Source organism: Thalassophryne amazonica, chromosome 17 (assembly GCF_902500255.1).
Source record: "Thalassophryne amazonica chromosome 17, fThaAma1.1, whole genome shotgun sequence".
NCBI lineage: Eukaryota > Metazoa > Chordata > Actinopteri > Batrachoidiformes > Batrachoididae > Thalassophryne > Thalassophryne amazonica.
In genome coordinates this window covers 39,495,971-39,502,061 of record NC_047119.1, presented here as the reverse complement: position 1 = coordinate 39,502,061, position 6,091 = coordinate 39,495,971, and positions in this window count along the sequence as shown.

Here is a 6,091-nt window from a genome sequence, read left to right as displayed (position 1 = left end):
TTGTATGAAAAACAGAAAAAAGATAACTTTTATAGTTATCTGTGTTAAGAAATTTGTTCTAGTAGTCTATGATGACTTTTTCACCTTTTTTCAGCATCATTATATGCAAATATTGCCGTTTTGTGCTTGTCCCACACCCAGACTTTTGATCTTCAATGATAAAAATGAATGGTAAAGAAACGTTTTTTCTAATGTTTTAAAATATCTCAATAAAATATCAGTAAAATAATCAAAACATAATTGGAGTATTCAATGTCATACAACTGTTGTGATTTTTTTTTAAACAAAATGTAGTTGTCCCACACTATTGCCGTAATTTCCACCACAACACTTTAATGTCCCTAAACAGTTTGTATGAAAGATTGTTTGGGTAGTTTCTATGGAGATAAACAGTGACATCAGAGCACATGTATATAGCGCCAAATCACAACAAACAGTTGCCCCAAGGCGCTTTATATTGTAAGGCAATGGTGTAGTAGAAATTACATTTACAAGGCCAATAGTGCCCATAGTTAAAGAATCACCCAATTACTCAGACAGTAATTCGAGATGAAGCAATTCTGGTTGTATTATGGGCAAAAAAAATGTTTTCAAAATGGAAATAAATGTGCCCTGTTGAATTCTAGCTTAAAAAAAAAAATCCAAAATAAAACAATAATTTGGTTTTGATGCTTAAACCAAAAATACAACATATGGAAAGCAAAATCAGACATATACTCATTTATTAGACTTGTGCTTTGAATTAAATCTGTCAACTCCTTACACCTCACTCTAGTCACAACTTTAGTTAAAATAAAAAAAGTGCTCCAAAAACAATTATGAAAAGAATTTACAGTTACACATCAAAAAATAACAACTAGAAATACAAGAATGACAAAAACAATTTAAAAATAATAAAAAAAAAAGTCAAGATGACAAGTGACTACTGTACAAATAATATTTTGAAAATTCCTGATTTTGAATCATCTGTGTTTAGATAGGTCTATATATTTTCAAAATAGCGTGAGTTGTCAACCAAACAAATCATCCAGGCCTGGGCCTAATCAACTGTAAATTTTATAGATTTCAGAACACAAAATCAGGTAAGCTTGCTGTGTGGCAACCCCTAGTGTACGGTTCTAGACTGGTGGTATTGTGGTTAGGCCTAAGATTTAGAATGTTCCTTGTCTCCCACCCTCACCCCACCCCCAGCACCCCAGGCTTGGCCCCGTCTAAGTAAATCCATCATCAATTGCAAGTAGATCTAACTGAGTAAGACTTACCTAGGCCTACTGTAGGCCTCTATATCCTCTACCATGAAAAATACATCTGCCCAGATCAGATGATCTGACTCAGTAATGTCGAGTAAGCTTATCTATCCCTTGCTTGCCCCACGCAACCCTCATTTGACCTCCCCCCACCCATCAATAAGACAATTTCAGGACTTTCAACAATAAGATGAGGCTAGACTAGGCCTACTGGAATCTGAATATAACTGTCCAGAATGCGCTGAATAACTGTCCACACTTAAGCAGTTATAGTTTTTACATGGCAAAGTGAATTTTGGCACCACCTGCCAAGGTTTGTCAAGTGACTTTATCCCATCCTCCCCAACCCTCATTTCACCCCCTCCCACCCCTCCATATGACCCCTTTTCGAACTACTGTCTGGAATTTGAATCACTGCAAAGATACTGAATAACTGTCCACACTTAAGCAGTAATAACTTTTACATGGGCAAGTGAATTTTGGCGTTACCTGCCCAGATCTGTCAGGTACACTTGCCCAATCCTGCCCAACCTCATTTCACTGTATTTATGATATGGCAAACTACTGTCTAGAAACTGAATAACTATCCAGAATCACAATAACTGTCCACACTTTAGCAGTTATAACTTTTACATAGGCAAGTGAATTTTGGCGCCACCTGCCCAGATTTGTCAAGTGCCCTTGCCCCATGCCCACCAACCTCCAATTCACCCCCTCCCACCCCTCCATATGACCCCTGTCATTGATAAGCCGACCTACTGTCTGGAAATTAAATAACTGTCCAGAATCCGAATAACTGTCTACACTTCAGCAGTTATAACTTTTACATGGGCAAGTGAATTTTGGCGCCACCTGCCCAGATTTGTCAAGTGCCCTTGCCCCATGCCCACCAACCTCCATTTCACCCCCTCCCACCCCTCCATATGACCCCGTTCAATGATAAGCCAAACTACTGTCTCGAATTTGAATCACTGTCCAAATACCGAATAACTGTCCACACTTAAGCAGTAATAACTTTTACATGGGCAAGTGAATTTTGGCGTTACCTGCCCAGATCTGTCAGGTACACTTGCCCAATCCTGCCCAACCCTCATTTCACTGTGTTTAATGATATGCCAAACTACTGTCTAGAAATTGAATAACTATCCAGAATCACAATAACTGTCCACACTTTAGCAGTTATAACTTTTACATAGGCAAGTGAATTTTGGCGCCACCTGCCCAGATTTGTCAAGTGCCCTTGCCCCATGCCCACCAACCTCCAATTCACCCCCTCCCACTCCTCCATATGACCCCTTTCATTGATAAGCCGACCTACTGTCTGGAAATTAAATAACTGTCCAGAATCCGAATAACTGTCTACACTTTCAGCAGTTATAACTTTTACATGGGCAAGTGAATTTTGGCGTTACCTGCCCAGATCTGTCAGGTACACTTGCCCAATCCTGTCCAACCCTCATTTCACTGTATTTAATGATATGGCAAACTACTGTCTAGAAATTGAATAACTATCCAGAATCACAATAACTGTCCACACTTTAGCAGTAATAACTTTTACATGGGCAAGTGAATTTTAGCGCCACCTGCCCAGATTTGTCAAGCACCCTTGCCCCATCCTCCCCAACCCTCATTTCACCCCCTCCCATCCCTCCATATGGCTCCTTTCAATGATAAGTCAAACTACTGTCTGGAAATTCAATTACTGTCCAGAATCTGAATAACTGTCCAGAATGCGCTGAATAACTGTCCACACTTAAGCAGTTATAACTTTTACCTGGGCAAGTGAATTTTGGGGTCACCTGCCCAGATCTGTCAAGTACACTTGCCCATGCCCACCAACCTCCATTTCACCCCCTCCCACCCCTCAATTTCACTGTATTTAATGATATGACCAACTACTGTCTAGAAATTGAATAACTGTCTAGAATCTGAATAACTGTCCACATTTAAGCAGTGATAGCTTTTACATGGGCAAGTGAATTTTGTCGCCACCTACCCAGATCTGTCAAGTACCCTTGCCCCATCCTCCCCAACCCTCATTTCACCACCCCCTCCATATGACCCATTTCAATGATAAGCCGAACTACTGTCTGGAAATTGAATAACTTTCCAGAATCTGAATAACTGTCCAGAATGCGCCGAATAACTGTCCACACTTCAGCAGTTATAACTTTTACATGGGCAAGTGAATTTTGGCACCACCTGCCCAGATTTGTCATGTGCGCTTGCCCCATGCACACCAACCTCCATTTCACCCCCTCCCACCCCTCCATATGACCCCTTTCAAGGATAAGCCAAACTACTGTCCAGAACTTGAATTACTGTGCAGATACTGAATAACTGTCCAAATTTAAGCAGTAATGGCTTTACATGGGCAAGTTCATTTTAACACCTTCACTTATGCTACACTGGTTACCATTGATTTGAATGAACTCCTGACAGAGTCACCCACTGCTTCTCTTGAAGTATTATTTTAGGTACTCTGTCCTCCATCCCCACTGACCATCCACGGCATCCCCTTCTTTCCTTTTGTGTGCTTCTGGACAGATGGATTACTTTACCATGTTTACAGAAGCCTTTGATAAAAAAATTGTCCAATAATCCCGGGTGGGGGGTTGAAGGGAGAAAGAGGGGTTTGGTGGGTGGAAGCCTCCCTCCTTTGTCAGTATTTCCTGGGATAGAACCTGCATGATGCTGTGTGGGCTGGTTAATAATTGGATAATGGTTATCCTTTATACATGTTATAATCCTTTATATTTTGACCAGTATATTTGGCAAAGTGGGCCTGGTTTAGTATGACCATACGAGGATTTTTACCTGGGAATCATATTAAATAGTAGCAATAAGCATTGTTAATCCTCTCTGAACACCCATTCCTACTCTATCCCATGATGTTGATATAGAATACTAGTAATAAATGTTAACAGTCAGGTTTAAACTTTAACAAACATGGAATTTTTTATTTTTATTTTATTCATCATGTTTGGAAATGCAGAATAAATCAGTGACAAAGTAATTACACTAGTCATGAAAATCAATGCTGGTTCTCAAATCTTACCATGAGAAGTTTATTGAACTGGGCATGGAAAGAGCCTTCAATTCATGTGTATTTTGGCCCCATTTACATACTGGTACATATAAGCTCAATGTGAGTATTAGTCCAGTACATTTCTTTTGAAATTTATACTCAGGCAATTGCTTCTCTCCATGTTCAATAAAGACAAAGAGACAGACTGAATTATATTGAAATTTTTTAAATCTTAATATTAATGTGGTCTTAAGAAATGCAAGTGGTAAGTAAGAAGTTCTGATTTACTATTGTTTTATTAATGATAATCAGTCATGCATAGTGAAAGCATGTCAGTATTAGTGATTACTTTTATGCTTGAATTAGGAAGCCATTCTAGGTAACATAATACTTTGAAAGAAGCCTCCATGTCTCTCAAGATTTCCTGTAAAACAAGTATAACTAGAAGCACTCCCAAAGTCCAGTCCTCCGCCAAGGCAATTAAAATTCGTCATGATTAGATAATTTTAATGGCAAATTTTCGAACTTTAAAGTGCTGTAGCATCACTCCAGTGAGCCAATTTGACAAAATTTGCACACATACTCCAGAGAGCTTGGTATACTTGTACTGTATGTCAACATGATTGACATAAATTTGTTGCGATCGGAGAAAAATATTTTATTCAGATTCTGGACAGTTATTCAATTTCCACAGTAGTTCAGCTTATCCTTGAAAGGGGTCATATGGAGGGGGTGAAATGGAGGTTGGTGGGAATGGGGCAAGGGCACTTGATAAATCTGGGCAGGTGGCACCAAAATTCACTTGCACATGTAAAAGCTATTACTGCTTAAATGTGGACAGTTATTCAGTATCTGGACAGTGATTCAAATTCTAGACAGTAGTTCGGCTTATCCTTGAAAGGGGTCATATGGAGGAATGGGGTGAAATGGAGGTTGGTGGGCATGGGGCAAGGGCACTTGACAAATCTGGGCAGGTGGCGCCAAAATTAACTTGCCCATGTAAAAGTTATAACTGCATGAGGGTGGAGTTATTCAGTATCTGGACATTTATTCATTTTCTAGACAGCTGTTCGCCTTATCATTACAGTGAAAATGAGGGGTGGGAGGGAGTGAAATAGAGGTTGGTGGGCATGGGGCAAGTGTACTTGACAGATCTGGGCAGGCGACACCAAAATTTACTTGCCCAGGTAAAATTATAACTGTGTGAGTGTGGACAGTTATTCGGATTTTGGATAGCCATATAGGGCCATTACGGTGTATAGGCCTAGGCCTATGTGACAAATTTGGGCAAGTGAGCTTAATGAAATTCACTTGCCCATGTTTAGGAGGCATAGATACATTGCTGGGTTACAATTTTTTATGTCATTTTTTGCTTTCCGTCATACTCGCAAATTACTGTCTGAATAATGAACTACTTTCTACTGTCCAACTTCATGCCGGTCCAGCACGCTGGTTCTGGGACACTACACAAACCCTACTAGACTAAACCAAATTATAAGAAAACAAACAGAAAACTATGCAACTATATGTACATCATCTTATGTAACCCTTGCTTTGACAATGTAAATGCACGTTTCCCATGTCAATAAAGCTCAGTTGAAATTGAAAACAAAAACCTGGAACGTCTGCTGTTCAGACTTAACCGTTTCTAAAAAAGATTAATTAAAACCTTTGATTTTATAGACAATAAATCTGTAAATTCAGCTTTAAGAATGTACAAAGTCAAACAGTGCAATTAAATATGATCACATGTAAAATGTATATATGCACATTATCGGGAAGCTGCATCATGGGAGCAGTGAAACATTAAATATAT